Source organism: Nerophis ophidion, linkage group LG27, assembly GCF_033978795.1.
Source record: "Nerophis ophidion isolate RoL-2023_Sa linkage group LG27, RoL_Noph_v1.0, whole genome shotgun sequence".
NCBI lineage: Eukaryota > Metazoa > Chordata > Actinopteri > Syngnathiformes > Syngnathidae > Nerophis > Nerophis ophidion.
The window spans coordinates 16261756-16283107 of NC_084637.1; the positions used below are offsets into that span (position 1 = coordinate 16261756).

The 21352-nt window shown below is 41.4% G+C and overlaps 1 protein-coding gene across 10 annotated transcripts in view; it reads left to right on the forward strand.

The window, feature by feature from the left end:
• mcf2la (mcf.2 cell line derived transforming sequence-like a) overlaps positions 1 to 21352 on the forward strand; it is a 207371-nt gene that overhangs the window by 78616 nt on the left and 107403 nt on the right. The window lies entirely within an intron of this gene.

The window sequence follows — 21352 nt, forward strand, 5'->3', positions numbered from 1 at the left end:
TATCTCGATATTTTGCCTTAGCCTTGAATGAACACTTGATGCATGTAATCACACCAGTATGATGATTGTATGTGTCTACATTAAAACATTCTTGTTCATACTGCATTAATATATGCTCATTTTAAACTTTCATGCAGAGAGGGAAATCACAACTAAGTCAATCGACCAAAACTGTATTTATTAAAGTTATTAGGCAGTGGTACACGCATTCATGCCATTTCCAAAACAGAAAGTACATGATTGTGAGAGACATTTTAAAACAAGCTTATTAGTGCACTTTTGTGCATGACGTCACTAAGATGTCATATCAAAACAACACTAAATTATAGTGCACTTTTTGTACAGAACGCCACTACAATACTGTTAGGTTCAAACACTGATGACATCTATTAAACAAGACAAAAGGCAAGGAATCAAACCGAGACAGACTTAAATCTGGACTCAGATCTGAGGAGAGACATGGGCTCCGTACACCTTGTACAGTCCTGCACCATGCTCTGACAAAAAGGGTTTACTTCTCCTCTTTTATTTAGATATTCAATGTTTACGCAACAACAGGAATGGGGTGTATGTAAACAGTCATTGTTTTTGGTCACATTGAAGACAAAAGAAGATGATGCCTCGGGCTTGGGCTCGTCCTGGATTTAGCTTCGGCAGGTGTTTGAGGACCATAGAAAACCCCTCTCGTCGCATTCCAACGTACACAGCGGAATCTTCCAATACCTACCTTGGTCGAACAAGGACAGCTTTCATCTGTTCAATGGAAACTCAGAGAGCGGAAAGTTTTTGGATAATTTACACACCATTTTTCTAACAAATACTTTAAAACAAAGTGCACTTTTGTGCATGATGTCACACAAGATATTTCAATAACTGCAAAATAAAGATTAGATACATAACAGGAAATCAAATAGTGTATGTCCTTCGCTATGTGGTAGGTTAATGCGGGCGTTATCTCCTTCTGTTTTTGATGTTTTTTTTCATACGGTGTTGATGTGGAAATGGAAGAGGCCAGGCTCAATTGGGTCAGTGCTGGTTGCTTCGGCATTTTGTTGGTGTGCCACCGGCCGGAGATGTTGACATGCAGAGTTTCAAGCACTCATTCTCTAGCGGGTGGCTTTTCAAATGATGCTATAAATTAGCGGAGCTGCTACATTTTGTACTAACGCTTTTGCCGCATAAGTGACATATTACGGTTGTCTGTTCAACATCTTCCCGCCACCGCCAGACGATGGACCCCGTGCTGTTTTCCTTGGGAATTAATTATTCTCTCCATTCACCGGATTCGCACCTTCTCTCTCTTGTATTACCACTCGCACCGCTTCGCTTGCACCACCTGCCACAGCTAACTTTATCCAGGCCGCTACCTCTCTGCTCCACGAGAGCGTATGACGTTGCACACGCGACAGTATGTGACGTATGTAAGAAGGTGCGCTTGTTTTATCTCTCTGTGCGAAGGAGAGACAGAGTGAGAAGAGCCTGTAGTGTAATGCCCGCAGCTAAAAGCAACTGCGTGAGAACTTATTCTCGAATTAGGACTGGGCGATATAGCGATATGCACGATATATCGCGGGTTTGTATCTGTGCGATATAGAAAATGACTATATTGTGATATTCGACTATATGTTCTCACGCAGTTGCTTTTAATTGCGGGCATTACACTACAGGCTCTTCTCACTCTTTGTTATCTCTCCATCTCACAGACAAGCGCCCCTTTTTACATAAGTTACATAATGTCATGTCATACGTCACATACGTATACGCCCTCGCAAAACAGAGAGGTAGCAGCATGGGTAACGTTAGCTGTGATGCTAACAGAGCCGTGTGAGTGGCAATACGAGAGAAAGAAGGTGCAAATGAAGGAAGAATTGATTCCCAAGAAAAACAGCGGGGGGTCCATCGTCTGGCGGTTTTTTGGCTTCAAGTGGGAATATGTCGAACAGACAACCGTAATTTGTCAAGTTTGGAGCAAAGCGGCATTGCTACAAAAAGTAGCATTACTGCTAATATGTAGTTTCATTTGAAAAGTCACCTGTTAGAGAATGAAGAGTGCTTACTCCGCATGTATACATCTCCATCTCCCAACATAATTGTAATAACGTCCGTAGTAACATACCACATAGCGAAGGACGAACACTTTTTGATTTCCTATTATGCAGCTCATTTTTATTTGACACTTAAAATGTTTCTGACAATCTTGCAGTTTCTGTTTTGGAAATGACATGAATGTTTGTGCCACAGCTTAATAACTGTTTAGTAAAAAGAGTTTCGGTCAATTGACTTGGTTGTGATTTCCTTCTCTGCATGAAAGTTTAAAATGAGCATATATTAATGCAGTATGAAGAAGAATGTTTAATGTAGACACATAGAATCATGTATCGCGATGTGGCTTAAAAATATCGAGATATTAAAAAAAGGCCATATCGCCCAGCCCTAACTCGAATACTCCCAAAATAGTCATTTTCTACAGAGACAAACCCACGATACATCGAGTATATTGCATATAACGCCCAGCCCTAGTTCCAAGGAAAACAAAGATACTGTATCATAGTTTTTTTTAAGACATTGTGCACAGTTCTGACTTTCAGACTCCGGTGCGGAACTTGCCTTTCCTTCGGCCATCGCTGACCTTTATGATGGTGACCCACTCAACTTTAGCATACAGACACGCGCCAAAACCACAGCACTGCTGCACGGTGTCAAATGCACCTGCTCGGCAATATTTGGATCTTGTTGGAGTGATCAGAGAACAACTTTGTGTACATGTTGTATCTATAAAGCACTGGCCCAGTCTGTATTGCAAATTAATTACAATTTCGGTAACACTTTAGTATGGGGCACATATTCTAAGTAACAAAGACTTAATTAAGAGTTATTTGGACACTAGGGGAATATACTGTAAGTAACAAAGACTTAATTTAGAGTTATTTGCTTAGGGTTAGGGCCATGCAGAATAAGGCATTAAAGGCCTACTGAAATGAGATTTTTTTATTTAAACAGGGATAGCAGGTCCATTCTATGTGTCATACTTGATCATTTCGCGATATTGCCATATTTTTGCTGAAAGCAACTTTTGGTCGCTAATAAAAAAGCCTTGCCTGTACAGGAAGTAGCAGACGATGTGCGCGTGACGTTACGGGTTGTGGAGCTCCTCACATCGTTTACAATTATGGCCACCAGCAGCGAGAGCGATTCGGACCGAGAAAGCGACGATTTCCCCATTAATTTGAGCGATGATGAAAGATTCGTGGATGAGGAAAGTGAGAGTGCAGGACTAAGTAAGACAGGGTCGGCAACCTTTACCTCTCATAGAGCCATTTTGACCCATCTCACAAAGTAAAGCAAACAATGGGAGCCACATAACTCTTTTGAAATTTACAATGAAATAATACTGCATACAGAGTTTTTTTTTTTTTTCCTTTGTGCTATGTATAAACCAGGGGTCTCGGACATGCGGCCCACACCTTAATATGAAAATGTAATGTTAGTGCGGCCTGCGAGTTTTATATGAATGCTGCTTGACAGCGTCACACCTGCCAACCCTCCCAATTTTCCCGGGAGACTCACGAATTTCAGAGTAATTATTCTCTCGAATGTACGCTGGTGTTCACCCAATGAACAATAATAAGGGCGTACAATGATGGCACTACCGCTAGCGCCCTCTACAGCTTGTACAAATAGCTTGTCAGCCCGAAGAATTGTTTGACGAGGCTATTGCAGACACACGTAAGAGACTGCAAGGCATCCTTATTCAACAGCAATACATGTCACACGGAGGGTGGCCGTTTAAACAACTTTAGCACTCTTACTAATATGCGCCACACTGTGAACCCACACCAAACAAGAATGACAAACACATTTCAGGAGAACATCTGCACTATAACACAACATAAACACGACAGAACAAATACCCAGAATCCCATGTATCCCTGACTCGTCCGGGCTACATTATACACCCAGCTTCCCCCCCACCTCTTCATGCGTCGGTTGAGGTGGGCGGGGTTGGGGGGGGCGGGGTGTATAATGTATCACCATTAATTAGTTGCTTATTAACATGCAAATTTGTAACATTTTGGATCTTAACTAGTCATTATTAAGGCCTTATTATAACCCTAACCCTCGAACCCTGTCCCTAATGCTAACTAAATAACTCTAAATTAAGTTTAACTAACACATTTTTTGTTAGTTTTTGGACTCTTTTAGTTCCTGTTTCACTCCCTTGTTTTGTTTGGTTACCATGCCGACTTATGATCATTCTGTCATGACGGCGGGGTCGCAGCTTACTGCAAGGTTTGTTCTCCCGGGATGCAAACGGACTATTCCGGACAAGGCTTGCAGGTAGGAACATATTTATTAACTCGATAAATCTTGGCAGGGCATGAGGTAAACAAACATAAACTATGGTGTGGAAAAACAGGGACGGCGTGGCGCAGTGGGAGAGTGGCCGTGCGCAACCCGAGGGTCCATGGTTCAATCCCCACCTAGTACCAACCTCGTCATGTCCGTTGTGTCCTGAGCAAGACACTTTACCCTTGCTCCTGATGGGTGCTGGTTGGCGCCTTGCATGGCAGCTCCCTCCATCAGTGTGTGAATGGGTAAATGTGGAAGTAGTGTCAAAGCGCTTTGAGTACCTTGAAGGTAGAAAAGCACTATACGAGTACAACGCATTTTAACAAACACAAAACTGTGGCATCAAACAAACAAACAAACATAAACTACGGCTTCGAACAAACACAAAACTGTGGCAAGAAATAAACAAGACTTATGTGGACACGGCATGAATCGAGCAACACGAACTGTGGTATCGCATTAAAAAACAAGCAATGACGCCAGGCCGACTGATTGGGAAAGACAGGCTTAAAGGGGAACATTATCACCTAACCTATGCAAGCCTCAATATATACCTTGATGTTGCAGAAAAAAGACCATGTATTTTTTAACCGATTTCCGAACTCTAAATGGGTGAATTTTGGCAAATTAAACGCCTTTCTGTTTATAGGTCTTTTAGCGATGACGTCAGAACGTGACGTCACCGAGGTAACACACCCGCCATTTTCATTTTCACATTACAAACACTGGGTCTCAGCTCTGTTATTTTCCGTTTTTTCAACTATTTTTTGGAACCTTGGAGACATCATGCCTCGTCGGTGTGTTGTCGGAGGGTGTAACAACACTAACAGGGAGGGATTCAAGTTGCACCACTGGCAAGAAATCTGCCGCCAGACCCCCATTGAATTTGCCAGAGTGTCTTCACATTTTACCGGCGATGCTAAGACAGACATGGCACAGAGATGTATGGATAACCTGCAGATGCATTTGCAACCATTAAGTCAACGAAATCCCAAAAGGGAGTTTTGTTGATGTTGTTGACTTATGTGCTAATCAGACATATTTGGTCACAGCATGACTGCCAGCTAATCGATGCTACCATGCTATGCTAATCGGTGCTAACATGCTATTTACGCTAGCTGTATGTACATTTGAAAGTAGATACCCACATTTAATGCGAAACAAACACTTACCAATCGACGGATTTAAGTTGCTCCAGTGTCACAAGATGCGAAAGTCATGATCGTTTGGTCCGCACATTTTACCGGCGATGCTAATAAGGCAGCCATGCTATGGGCCACTTCATTAGGTACACCCATGCTATGGCCGGATAGCGTCAATAGCTATTCGCTCAATAGCTTCAATTTCTTCTTCAATATCGTTTTTGCTATCTGCCTCCAAACTCCGATTATCTGTTTCAATACATGCGTAATCTGTTGAATCGCTTAAACCGCTGAAATCCGAGTCTGAATCCAAGCTAATGTCGCTATATCTTGCTGTGGTAACCGCCATGTTGTTTGTATCGGCAACACTGTATGACGTCACAGGGAAATGGATAGTCGCATCGCAAATAGCGAAAATCAAGAACTTTAAAGCTTTTTTTAGGGATATTCCGGGAGGTGTAAAATTTTGAAAAAAACTTCAAAAAATAAAACAAGCCACTGGGAACTGATTTTTAGTGCTGTTCCCCTTTAAATAAGGGTCTGGATTAGAAACGAGGCAGGTGAAAATCATAAGTCGGCATGGTAACCGAACAAAAAAGGGAGTGCAAACAGGAACTAAAAGAGTCCAAAAACTAACAAAAAAAACTAAACATAATGACAAAATCAAGTCTTTGTTACTTAGAATACGTTCCCCATGCTAAAGTGTTACCAAAAACATATAACTTTGTCTTAAATTTGAAAAAATAAGTATATTTTTCACTAAAGAAGGGTTCGGTGAATGCGCATTTGAAACTGGTGGGGTTCGGTACCTCCAACAAGGTTAAGAACCACTGCTTTAGAATAAATCAATCAATCAATCAATGTTTACTTATATAGCCCTAAATCACTAGTGTCTCAAAGGGCTGCACAAACCACTACGACATCCTCGGTAGGCCCACATAAGGGCAAGGAAAACTCACACCCAGTGGGACATCGGTGACAATGATGACTATGACAACCTTGGAGAGGAGGTAAGCAATGGATGTCGAGCGGGTCTAACATGATACTGTGAAAGTTCAATCCATAATGGATCCAACACAGTCGCGAGAGTCCAGTCCAAAGCGGATCCAACACAGCAGCGAGAGTCCCGTTCACAGCGGAGCCAGCAGGAAACCATCCCAAGCGGAGGCAGATCAGCAGCGCAGAGATGTCCCCAGCCGATACACAGGCAAGCAGTACATGGCCACCGGATCGGACCGGACCCCCTCCACAAGGGAGAGTGGGACATAGGAGAAAAAGAAAAGAAACGGCAGATCAACTGGTCTAAAAAGGGAGTCTATTTAAAGGCTAGAGTATACAAATGAGTTTTAAGGTGAGACTTAAATGCTTCTACTGAGGCTGGGAGCTAAAGACAGACTGCTTTTTTTCCACTCGGCTCGGTCGAAGGAAGATAACAAGTCATAATGTACACACATGCCTTGTACTTGTATGTTGTGTCTTAATTAGAGGCCACCAGAGAAGAATGGGCCAGTTATTCTTTGGCAAGCAGCACTTTTCACACGTGCAACAACTGAACCACAAAACGACAAAATACACACACATTCCAGACCACTGTCGTCCTGTGTGACCCAGTTGTTGTTGAGCTTCAGAAATGTGTGTGTGTGTGTGTGTGTGTGTGTGTCAGTGACAGATGGAGTTTTTGTAAAGCCTCACCGTAAGGCCAGATAATAGAGCTTGGCTTCCCTTACAGGAGTGAACATACAGTACAAACACACACAGCTGTGTGTTGTAATATGTGCTACTGTCCATTTCCTCTGTTGGTATTTGGTGAGTGCACCCCTGCCGCGTGTGTGTGCGTGCATGATTAATCACCGCACGACCGCTGTTGCTTAAAAATGCGTAGCCCTCGGTCAGGATTTGTGTGCCGTGCTCGCGTAAAGTGTGGTCGTTGAACTCCAACTTCCTGGGACTTTGAACTTAGACCTTCACTTGCAGCCATTAGCTACCGACTGCTTTGTTTGAATTGGCGTGGGAGTGTGTGTTTAGTAAAAAAAAAAAAAAAAAGCTGCCAGGAAAATGACAGTAGAACAAAGGACTGAGTGTGTGTGTGTCTGCGGATGTTTCTGTGGTTTGCCGCTGTAATTAAATGTATCAGCTAGGTCTTTATTACCCATACTTGCCAACTCTCCCGTATTTTCCGGTAGACTCCCGAAATTCAGCACCTCTCCCGAAAACCTCCCAGGACAAATTTTCTCCCGAAATTTGGGCGGAGCTGGAGGCCACGCCCCCTTCAGCTCCATGCCTGAGTGAGGACAACCTGTTTTCACATCTGCTTTTCCGTGTCTGCCCAACAACGTTATAACTGTAGAATGATCGAGGGGGAGTTCTTGGTTTCTTGTGTGGGTTTATTGTTAGGCAGTTTCATTAACGTCCTCCCAGTGCGGCAACAACACACAACAACAGCAGCCACTGTTGTGACACTCTTAACCAGGACAATACTGCCATCTACTGTACAGGCACCACAGCAGCCTTAAAACTAATTTGGATACTCTAGCCTTTAAATAGACCTCCTTTTTAGACCAGTTGATCTGCCGCTTCTTTTCTTTTCCTCATCTGTCCCCCCCTCCCTTGAGAAGGGGTCCGGTCTGATGACCATGGATGAAGTACTGGCTGTCCAGAGTCGGGACCCAGGATGGACTGCTCGTCGGGACCCAGGATTGACCGCTTGCCTGTATATCGGTTGGGGACATCTCTACGAGGCTGATCCGACTCCGCTTAGATGGTTTCCTGTGGACGGGACTCTCGCTGCTGTCTTGGATCCGCTTTGAACTGAACTCTCGCGGCTGTGTTGGAGCCACTATGGATTGAAATTTCACAGTATCATGTTGGACCCGCTCGACATCCATTGCTTTGGGTCCCCTAGAGGGGGTGGGGGAGGGGGGGGGGGTTGCCCACATTTGAGGTCCTCTCCAAGGTTCTCATAGTCATCATTGTCACTGGCGTCCCACTGGGTGTGAATTCTCCTTGCCCACTGGGTGTGAGTTTTCCTTGCCCTTATGTGGGTTCTTCCGAGGATGTCGTAGTCGTAGTGGTTTGTACAGTCCTTTGAGACATTTGTGATTTAGGGCTACATAAGTAAACATTGATTGATTGATTGATTGAACACCTCCAGGCAACTTCAACCCTTTACTAATTCCCGATCTATTTCCTGGATTGTAAATAACCTAATGTAAATAATCAAATGTACTTCTAATGTATATACTTGTTCTTATGCTATCTGAACTCACTATGTTCTCTGCTGGCTGTACATATCCTACTAAGTAAGACCTACACTGTTTCAATGTCTATTTCTCTGTTGATGACTGAAGTACTGATATCAACCAAAGCTCCTCATCCCACCCCCTGGATTGTAAATAATGTAAATAATTCAATGTATATTGTAATATATTGGGTCGGAGTCAATAACCAGGCGAGGTGATGAAGTTAAATCTCTTTACTGTTGGCTTCAGAACAGACTCACTCACTTGCCTGCGCACGTAAATCGTTGGCCAATAAAAAAAGCAACCCCATAACGCTATAGCCAACATTCCCCAGGAGATGGCAACAGACAATATAGATCACTCTATTTCATATAAACTATGATGATTAACTTGTGTGATGACTGTATTATGCTGATAGTATATATTTGTACCATGAATTGATTAACGTGGACCCCGACTTAAACAAGTTGAAAAATGTATTGGGGTGTTACCATTTAGGGGGTCAATTGTACGGAATATGTACTGAACTGTGCAGTCTACTAATAAAAGTTTTAATCAATCAAATCCTCCCCTCTTAACCATGCCCCCAACCACGCCCCCCCCCCCCCCACCTCCAGAAATCGGAGGTCTCAACGTTGGCAAGTATGTTATTACCAGACACAGCAAATGGTTCTTGAGTGGACGCTGATATTGGGAAAAAGTGTTCCAACTAAAGATGTACCGTATTTTTCAGATTATAAATTGCTCCGGAGTATACGTCGCACCGGCTGAAAATACATAACAAAGAAGGAAAAACACATATATATGTCGCACTGGAGTATAAGTCGCATTTTGGGGGAAATTTATTTGATAAAATCCAACACCAAGAATAGACATTTGAAAGGCAATTTAAAATAAAGAATAGTGAACAACAGGCTGAGTAAGTGTACGTTATATGGCGCATAAATAACCAACTGAGAAGGTGCCTGGTATGTTAACGTAACATATTATGGTAAGAGTCATTCAAATAACTATAACATATTAGTGTTATGTCGTTCGCGAACGATTCGTTCGAACGAACGAATCTTTTGAGTAAACGTACTGAACCGAATCACTTCATGAACTGATTCGTTCCTTTCTCAGTTCAGTTGAGCTCCGCCGCGACCATGCCGGTATGAGTGGAACTGGCGTGAATTACGTTCACGAACGTGCTGACACAGAGAACTGACTGTGTTGCAACGTGAATCACGTTCGCGAACGTACTGACGCAGAGAACTGACTGTGTCGCGACGTGAATCACGTTAATCACCTTCTTCTTTGAACGCAGATTTCTTGCCGGGACATATGGTACAATACAAAATCGGCAAGATAGGCTGGAGTTAGACCGTGTAGTATTTTTACATAAGTAGTAAAACCTTAAAGTTACATCTTAAGTGCACAGGAAGCCAGTGCAGGTGAGCCATTATAGGTATATATATAGATATATATATATATATTTATATATGTATATAAAGGTACATACAGTATAGGCGTAATATGATCAACTTTCTGGTTCTTGTCAAAAGTCTAGCAGCCGCATTTCTTACCAACTGTAATCGTTTAATACTAGACATGGGGAGACCCGAAAATAATACGTTACAGTAATCGAGACGAGGCGTAACAAACGCATTGATAATGATCTCAGCGTCGTTAGTGGACAAAATGGAGCGAATTTTAGCGATATTACAGAGATGAAAGGCCGTTTTAGTAACGCTTTTAATGTGTGACTCCAACGAGAGAGTTGGGTCGACGGTAACACCCAGATTCTTTCCCGAGTAGCGGGCCAACATTTCACAATTGTATGCATTTGTGAATGAATCCCACTTTTAGAGCATGAGTGCCTTCATGCTCTTGGTTTGCTTCCTCCTCCCCCATGTTGTCACTTTCTCAGCTGTTTTTTTTCCACACAAGACATCCAAATATGTCATTGTTAACATATTGAGTTAAATGCTGCCAGGGAAGCGGCGAAAAAAAAACTGTTAAAAACAAATTGATATTTAAATTCATGTGTGGCATGCATGTTGGGATATGTGTTATTTGTTCCTGTTAAGACTGTGAAAAAGCATGAATGAAATGAGGAAGAGATCTGCGGGTAGGGGGAAGGGTGTGAATAAGGCGGGGGCATTCTTTTCTCGGCCCCCCGTAATCACTGTTTGTGTGTGCCCCACTTCCAGTGTGTGTGTGTGTGTGTGTGTGTGTGTGTGTGTGTGTGTGCGCGTGTGTGTGTGTGTGCGCGGAGGGTTCACGCGCAGCAGCCATTGGATGGGACACAAAGCAGGCAGTTGCAGAGTTCAGTAGCAGTGGGAAAAAAGCAAGACGCCTGAATGTCTGATGTGCTTCTGTGCAAGGCACATTGTATCCATGCTATAGTGCAGTGTTTTTCAACCTTTTTTTGAGCCGAAGCGCATTTTTTTCCTTTTGAAAAAATCCGGAGGCGCACCACCAGCAGACATTAAAAAATGAAACTCAGTAGACGATAAAAAGTCATTGTAACAATTGTTGGATATGAATTTAAACCGTAACCAAGCATGCATCAATATACAGTGGGGCAAAAAAAGTATTTAGTCAGCCACCGATTGTGCAAGTTCTCCAACTTAAAATGATGACAGAGGTCTGTAATTTTCATCATAGGTACACTTCAACTGTTAGAAACAGAATGTGGAAAAAAAATATCCAGGAATTCAAATTGTAGGAATTTCAAAGAATTTATTTGTAAATTATGGTGGAAAATAAGTATTTGGTCAACCATTCAAAGCTCTCACTGATGGAAGGAGGTTTTGGCTCAAAATCTCACGATACATGGCCCCATTCATTCTTTCCTTAACACGGATCAATCGTCCTGTCCCCTTAGCAGAAAAACAGCCCCAAAGCATGATGTTTCCACTCCCATGCTTCACAGTAGGTATGGTGTTCTTGGGATGCAACTCAGTATTCTTCTTCCTCCAAACACGAAGAGTTGAGTTTATACCAAAATGGATACATGGATGATACAGCAGAGGATTGGGAGAATGTCGTGTGGTCAGATGAAACCAAAATAGAACTTTTTGGTATAAACTCAACTCGTCGTGTTGGTAGCGGGGGTGTATATTGTAGCGTCCCGGAAGAGTTAGTGCTGCAAGGGATTCTGGGTATTTGTTCTCTTGTGTTACGGTGCGGATGTTCTCCCGAAATGTTTGTCATTCTTGTTTGGTGTGGGTTCACAGTGTGGCTCATATTTGTAACAGTGTTAAAGTTGTTTATACGGCCACCCTCAGTGTGACCTGTATGGCTGTTGACCAAGTATGCATTGTATTCACTTGTGTGTGTCAAAAGCCGTAGGTAATATGTGATTGGGCCGGCACGCAAAGACAGTGACTTTAAGGATTATTGGCGCTCTGTACTTCTCCTTACATCCGTTAACCACTCTGTACAGCGGCATTATAAAAAGTCATACATTTTACTTTTTGAAACCGATACAGATAATTTCCGATATTACATTTCAAAGCATTTATCGGCCAATAACATCGGCAGTCCGATATTATCGGACATCTCTAAATATCGCTAACACTTGGTCAATATTCAAGTCACGAAATGTAAACCGGGTGTTGTTGGCACTTTTTGGATGTTTTTTAGAGGGATTTATGGAAGGAATAGAGAACCTCGCATTGACGCCATCACAGACGGGCTTTTATTTAGGTTTATTTACGAGTTAGAATGCATAATTCCATAAAAATGCAATTCCCTTTTAACCTGCTACGTAAGTATACATAAAGGCTGGCCACAGGTTCATGTGCACCTCCACCCATGCTGTGCATGTAGAGAGTCTCTCGCTTGTGTCAGAAACATTGAACTGCAGCTACACACAGCCAGCATGTTGACAACACACACTCACACAAAGTACTAAATGGCTATTTGGTCCAAAGTCCCTCCTTTCCCAGCTGTCACCCTTTCTGCTGTAGTAGTAGCTAATTATAGCAGAGTGTTGTTTTTGGTCAAATTAGAGGCTGCTTAGCTTTGCTGGAATGCTCGTGGTCTGTTTGAAATCTGCCAAGTGGACCTGCGGCCGTGCCACGTCTCCGTCTTGCCATCTTTTAGCTTCCATACGTTTTCCTACCTTTCCTCTTTGTGCTCATTGGTGGCTTCTGCACGTCTATAATTTATTACCAAAACCGAATTGGAGCCGGCAGTAGCTCTGTGTTTGAGGGTTTGGCCTCGGGACTGGAAGGTTGTTGGTTGGAGCTGGTCAAAAATAGGTGTACCACAGGACTCTATTTGGGTCCTTTTTAGGTCCTATAATATACACTAGAATACTCATTTGAATTGATTATTATCAAACTCCAAGGTATTCCAATCAGTATAGGTCAATAGTGGAGATGTCCGATAATATCGGGCTACCGATATTATCGGCCGATAAATGCTTTAAAATGTAATATCAAAAATTATCGGTATCTGTTTCAAAATTAGCGGTATCTGTTTTAAAAAGTAAAATTATGACTTTTTAAAACGCCGCTGTGTACACGGACGTAGGGAGAAATATAGAGCGCCATTGAACCTTAAAGGCGTTGCCTTTGCTTGCTGGCCGAGTCACATAATATCTACGTGTTATCACACACACAAGCGAATGCAAGGCATACTTGGTCAACAGCCATACAGGTCACACTGAGGGTGGCTGTATAAACAACTTTAACACTGTTGCAAATATGCGCCACACTGTGAACCCACACCAAACAAGAATGACGAAGGGGACGGCGTGGCGAAGTTCGTAGAGTGGCTGTGCCAGTAATCTGAGGGTCACTGGTTCAATCCCTACCATCCTAGTCGCGTCCGTTGTGTCCTTGGGCAAGACACTTCACCCTTACTCCTGATGGGTCCTGGTGAGCGCCTTGCATGGCAGCTCCCGCCGTCAGTGTGTGAATGTGTGTGTGAATGGGCGAATGTGGAAATACTGTCAAAGCGCTTTGGGCTCCTTAAAAAGGGGTAGAAAAGCGCTATACAAGTACAACCCATTTACCATTTACATTTCAGAAGAACATCCACACCGTAACACAACATAAACACAACAGAACAAATATCCAGAACTCCTTGCAGCTCTAACCCTTCCGGGACGCTACAATATACACCCCTGCTACCCCATACACCCAACCCTCCAACCCAACCCCAGACACTTCAACCTCCTCATGCTCTCTTAGGGAGAGCAAGTCCCAAATTCCAAGCTGCTGTTTTGAGGCATGTTAAACAAAAATAATGCATTTTGTGACTTCAATTAATAAATATGGTAGTGCCATGTTGGCATTTTTTTCCATAACTTGAGTTGATTTATTTTGGAAAACTATGTTACATTGTTTAATGCAGGGGTGTCCAAACGTTTTCCACTGAAGGCCACACAGAAAAATTAAAACATGCGGGGGCCGTTTTGATATTATTCATTTTCAAACCATAATAAAATATATTGATTCTTCTTTTTTTTTTTTTCCTTTAGGACTCCTAGGGACCATAGAGGGTCTCCGTCATTAACATGTTAAAAATAAGTCAAATTGTTATTTTCATTTTTCATGTAACGCTTACAGTAAATCTCTATATCAAATTCAGGTTGATATAAATTTTAAAAAATAAAGGTTTTATACCTTTTCAGTCAAAGTCAACTTTGTTTTTTATAGTAAAACTGGAATATGCAGTATTTCCCCCATTGCCCAAAACATTCAGAAAGCAATGTTTGATCTGAAGTAATAGGAGCCCTAAAAAAATCAATAATGCACAACACCATTGATTCAAATGTATTATTATTTCTGAGTAATCACTGAAAAAAGAAATAAAATCCCACTAAATATCTTTGGGATCCATTTTTATTATTTGTTTTACTTTCAACACTTAAGTTACGTGATCAACTTCACATTAATCTGTCAATTTTACGTTTGAACTATTATTTTGTCGGTTTTATGCTCTTTTGTCAAAGAAAACACTGTATTTATAAGGCCACCACACAGTATATGCACATATTTGCCACATAAAACATTATAAAGTGAAATATTTGAAGTAATTGGAGCCAATAATTCATTATAAAAAAATAATAATAATATATATATATTTTTTTTTTTTAGGATTGGCAATAAGAGCAAAATAAAAAAAAACAAAAGAAAAACAGCCTGCATGGCAGCTTTGTGTCAACATTGCAACTTTTTCCCGTTAGATTTCACCTCATTCTAATTTTTTTAGTATTTTTTATTTTATTTTTGCAATAGCATTTCCAGAATGCTAAAACAATTAGCTGCGGGCGGAAAATGGCCCCCAGGCCGCACTTTGGACACCCCTGGTTTAATGCATCCAGCGGGGCATCACAACAGAATTAGGCATAATAATGTGTTCATTTCATGACTGTATATATCGGTATCGGTTGATATCAGAATCGGTAATTAAGAGTTGGCCAATGTCGGAATATTGGATATCGGCAAAAAAAGCCATTATCGGACATCTCTATTCAATAGTATTAAACAGCAATAGTTTCTTGGGTACCACCATAGTGACATGCTATTGTACCTCTTAAGAAACAAAAATGGCTGAAAACTGTATAATAATGAAAGTGTTTTAGATCGGTCTATATAGCTAATTAATGATATCGGTACCACTTTAGTATGGGGAACATATTCACCATTTAGTTGCTTATTTACATGCAAATTAGTAACATATTGGCTCTTAGTCATTACTAAGTACTAGTATTATTAATGCCTTATTCTGCATGCCCTTTTTATACAACCAGTAAGCCATTAACTAAGATTCTTCCCTCAATAACCTTAGAACTATTTCTTATTAGTACTAAGTAAGAAAGTTGTTGTATTTGATTCTCCCTTTAATACCATTTAATGCAGGGGTGTCGAACTCAAATACAGAGTGGGCCAAAGTTTTAAAACCGAACAAAGCCGTGGGCCAAGGTTGAACAAATTAACCTTTTAATCGGGACCCAAGCAAGTTTTGCATTGAATATTGAACAAGCAAGGCTTATTAATTTTATAGTGACATGCAAAATCAAGTTTCAAATAATAATAATTAAAAGATATCAATGGCATATCAAATAAAAATAAAATAAAAATTGAATGCCTCTTTTCGGTGGCAGGGTTTGGTGGTAACGGGGGTGTATTATGTAGTGTCCCGGAAGAGTTAGTGACGCAAGTGGTTCTGGGTATTTGTTCTGTTGTGTTATGGTGTGGATGTTCTCCCAAATTGTTTGTCATTCTTGTTTGGTGTGGGTTCACAGTGACGCGCATATTTGTAACAGTGTTAAAGTTGTTTTTACGGCCACCTTCAGTGTGACCTGTATGGCTGTTGACCAAGTATGCTTTGCATTCACTTGTTTGTGTGTATAAGTTGCATATATTATGTGACTGGGCCTGCACGCTGTTTGTATGGAGTAAAAGCGGACGTGGCGACAGATTGTAGAGAACGCCAAAGGCAGTGTTTTTAGGGCCCACCCCCAACATTGTTGTCCGGGGGGAAATCGGGAGAAATTCGGGTGGGGCACGGAACTTCGGGAGTCTCCCGGGAAAATCGGGAGGGTTGACGAGTATGAGCATTAGCGGTGAAAGTGGCGTTAAAGCGGCGGGCCAGCTCTAATGTTAATTTGATTTTGCCTCAAGGGCCAAATGAAATTACACGGCGGGCTAAATTTGGCCCACGGGCCAGAATTTGACACCCATGACTTAATGAATATGGTCTGTTCTTACATAACAAAACTACAATGACCCTATCCTTTAAGTCTTTGTTACTTACAATATGTTCCCCTAGTGTGCAAATAACTCTAAATTAAGTATTTCTTACTTAGAATATGTTTCCCATACCAAAGTGTTACCATGATTTTTTTTTTTATATCGAAAATAAGGAGCAGCTGAAAAATATATTAAATATAAACTTTATTTCAAATGTAGCCTTCCTCTGATTGTAATTCCCGTAGCTATCAAAGGAAATGTCAACACAAGGATGGAAAAGAAACAATGTAAATACAATTCTGAAATCGCATTGAACACTTAACCATAACTTTTTCAAATTAAGGTGCGAAAATAAAGAATATGTAAGAAATGTTTAATAAAGTGTAACAAAAGAGTGCAAAAGTGTGAAAATGTCAACAGAGAAACTTGACTAACTATTTTCTTCATGTTTAGTGCCAAGCTGTGCTCTAAAGCAGTGGTTCTCAAATAGGGGTACATGTACCCCTGGGGGTACTTGAAGGTATGCCAAGGGGTACGTGAGATTTTTTCAAAATATTTAAAAAATAGCAACAATTCAAAAATCCTTTATAAATATATTTATTGAATAATACTTCAACAAAATATGAATGTAAGTTCATAAACTGCGGGGAAAAAATGCAATATTCAGTGTTGACAGCTAGATTTTTTGTGGACATGTTCCATAAATATTGATGTTAAAGATTTATTTTTTTGTGAAGAAATGGAACCAGATGGATCTCTATTACAATCCCCAAAGAGGGCACTTTAAGTTGATGATTACTTCTATGTGTAGAAATTTTTATTTATAATTGAATAACTTGTTTATTTTTCAACAAGTTTTTAGTTATTTTTATATCTTTTTTTCCCAAATAGTTCAAGAAAGACCACTACAAATGAGCAATATTTTGCACTGTTATACTATTTAATAAATCAGAAACTAATGACATAGTGCTGTATTTTACTTCGGTATCTCTTTTTTTTCAACCAAAAATGCTTTGCTCTGATTATGGGGTACTTGAATTGATAAAAATGTTCACATGGGGTACATCACTGAAAAAAGGTTGAGAACCACCGCTCTAAAGGGTGAGTGCGGCTAAGGTGGTGACATTAACGGTCTTGGTGGAATTTGCGCCTTGCATAATTTACAGACCACATTGGTCTAAATGCGGTCCCTTTTCAAAAAAAATCCCCATCGACAATTTCTTCGCTCCATGCAGCACTCATTTTTACTTTCCTTTCCCACTCAAGAATCAACCGCGAGACAACCAAATGACAAAATCAAACTTGGTAGTTGATACTAGGGCTGGGCGATATATCGATATATATATGATATATCACGGGTTTGTCTCTGTGCGATATAGAAAAAGACCATCGTAATATTCGAGTATACGTTCTCACGCTGTTGCTTTTGGCTGCGGGCATTACACTACATGCTCTTCTTCACTCTTTCCTGTCTTTCTTTCTCACAGACAAGCAGGCGCACATTCTTACATACGTTGTGTCACACGTCACATACGTGTCCGCCCTCGCAGAGCAGAGAGGTAGCAGACTGGGCTACGTTAGCTGCTAACGTAGCCGTACGAGAGAAAGAAGGTGGGGATCTGGTAACAAACGAAGGAAGACTTAATTCCCAATAAAAACAGCAGGGAGTCCATCGTCTGGCGGTGGTTTGGCTTCAAGTGGGAATATGTCGGACAAACAACCATAATTTGTCAAGTGTGGGGAAAAAACGTTGCTATAAAAAGTAGCATTACTGCTAATATGTAGCATCATTTGTAAAGTCACTCGCTAGAGAATGAAGAGAATTTCACAACCTTAGTAACATACCACATAGTGATGGATGAATACTATTGGATTTCCTTTTATGCAGCTCATTTTTATTCGACACTTAAAATGTCTCTGACAATCTTACAATTTATGTTTTGGAAATGACTTGAATGTTTGTTCCATTGCTTAATAACTTTAATAAATACACTTTTGGTCAATTTACTTAGTTGGGATTTCATGAAAGTTTAAAAGTAGCATATATGAATGCAGTATGAAGAATGTTTTAATGTAGACACATAGAATCATAATACTGCTGTGATTATATGCATCAAGTGTTCATTCAAGGCCAAGGCAAAATATCGTAATATATATCGTATATCGCGATATGGCCTAAAAAAATCGCGATATTAAAAAAAAAAAAAGGCAATATCGCCCAGCCCTAGAATGTTGTATGAATTACTGTCATTTTTTAAGTGATGCAATAATGTACAGCAATTACCTTGGAGAGTGGACAGTATCTCCTTCCTGCCACTTCACCGTCAAACACACAATCAGCAGCTTTTCCATATTTTCTTGGATAAATGTCTGCCGTTCAGATATTTTTTCTAACATTCTTAGCTGGCATTGGGCTCATTCAGTTTCAGTATGGTGCAGACTAGCGGTGCTACGCTTGATTTGCTTCGCCAACTTGGCGACATGCCGGGTCACGTTGGGTTTTTTTCTATGGACTCGAGTACGAGTCCATAGAAAAAAAAAATACATGGTTCTCGCCCGTAAAAGGGTGGAGTGCCATCTCCGGGTTGGGGAGGAGACTCTGCCCCAAGTGGAGGAATTCAAGTACCTAGGAGTCTTGTTCACGAGTGAAGGAAGGGTGGATCGTGAGATCGACAGGCGGATCGGTGCGGCGTCTTCAGTGATGCGGACGCCGTATCGATCCGTTGTGGTGAAGAAGGAGCTGAGCCGGAAGGCAAAGCTCTCAATTTACAGGTCGATCTACGTTCCCATCCTCACCTATGGTCATGAGCTCTGGGTTATGACCGAAAGGACAAGATCACGGGTACAAGCGGCCGAAATGAGCTTTCCCCCTTAGGGTGAGAAGCTCTGTCATCCGGGGGGAGCTCAAAGTAAAGCCGCTGCTCCTCCACATCGAGAGGAGTCAGATGAGGTGGTTTGGGCATCTGGTCAGGATGCCACCCGAACGCCTTTAGGGCACGTCCAACCGGTAGGAGGCCACAGGGAAGACCCAGGACACGTTGGGAAGACTATGTCTCCCGGCTGGCCTGGGAACACCTCAGGATCCCCCGGGAAGAGTTGGACAAAGTGGCTGGGGAGAGGAAAGTTTGGGCTTCCCTGCTTAGGCTGCAGCCCCCGCGACCCGACCTCGGATTAGCGGAAGAAGATGGATGGTTGGATGTTTTTTTCTATTCAATTTATAGATTACACTCACTCTCTTCCTTCTCTGTGGCATTTGCTATGTCAGCAACAATTAGCACAAAATTTAGCCGAAAGGACAGTGATTATCTCAGAACACTCTTAAGTTTAGGTACTCTTGTAAATGCTAAACTCTTTTTTATTTAATTTTATTTTCTTCAGGAACCTACAAAATAACTACACTGCAAACAGTCAGTGTTCAAAAACAAGGGAAAAAAAATACAAAAATGAGGGGTATTTTACTTGAACTAAGCAAAAATATCTGCCAATAGAACAAGAAAATTGGGCTTGTCAAGACTTTCCAAAACAAGTAAAATTAACTAACCTCAATGAACCCAAAAATAATTGAAAATAAGTACATTCTCACTAATAACAAGTGCACTTTTCTTGGTAGAAAAAATAAATTAGACCTTTTTGATCAATATGTTGAAAAATATTCCTAAATTAAGTAAATGCTAGTGCCATTATCTTGACATAATGATACGCGCTCGGCATCATGATTTTTTTTTCATGCTTGAAGAAAGAAATGATTACTTTAAAAAAGTAGTTTTATACTTGTGAGTGTTGATGACACAGCTTTGCATCACTTGATATTCTAGTTTCCAGCATGTTTTACTCAATATAGGTCATTTTATCTCAGCAACAAGCTGTAATATCTTACTGAGATCATTTCGGACCAAAACCCTTAAAACAAGTAAAACACTAACATAAAATCTGTTTAGTGGGAAGAATTATCTTATCAGACAGAAAATAAGCAAATATCACCCTTATTTGAGATATTCACTCTTACTTAGATTTCAGTTATTGCAGTGTGGTCTTGATACGCAAAAATGCTTACTGTTCATTATTGTTTTGAGGGCTACATTTCAGGCCCTGTCCACATAGAAACATTTTATGTCGGAAACAGTGCCACATGTAGGTGTGGGGTATGTATTACATCGTTTTCACCCACTGATTCAATCCTGTCTGGAAGTTACTATTTATTGGTCCGACCAATGTCTTAAAGGCCTACTGAAATTAAATTTTCTTATTTAAAAGGGGATAGCAGGTCCATTCTATGTGTCATACTTGATCATTTCGCGATATTGCCATATTTTTGCTGAAAGGATTTAGTAGAGAACATCCACAATTCTGGTTCTCACACGGAAAAGGAAAAGGGTGGAGTGCCATCTCCGGGTTGGGGAGGAGACCCTGCCCCAAGTGGAGGAGTTCAAGTACCTAGGAGTCTTTTTCACGAGTGGGGGAAGAGTGGATCGTGAGATCGACAGGCGGATCGGTGCGGCATCTTCAGTAATGCAGACGTTGTACCAATCCGTTGTGGTGAAGAAGGAGCTGAGCCGGAAGGCAAAGCTCTCAATTTACCGGTTGATGTACGTTCCCATCCTCACCTATGGTCATGAGCTTTGGGTCATGACCGAAAGGACAAGATAACGGGTACAAGCGGCCGAAATGAGTTTCCTCCGCCGTGTGGCGGGGCTCTCCCTTAGAGATAGGGTGAGAAGCTCTGCCATCCGGGAGGAACTCAAAGTAAAGCCGCTGCTCCTCCACATCGAGAGGAGCCAGATGAGGTGGTTTGGGCATCTGGTCAGGATGCCACCCGAACGCCTCCCGAGGGAGGTGTTTAGGGCACGTCCAACCGGTAGGAGGCCACGGGGAAGACCCAGGACATGTTGGGAAGACTATGTCTCCCGGCTGGCCTGGGAACGCCTCG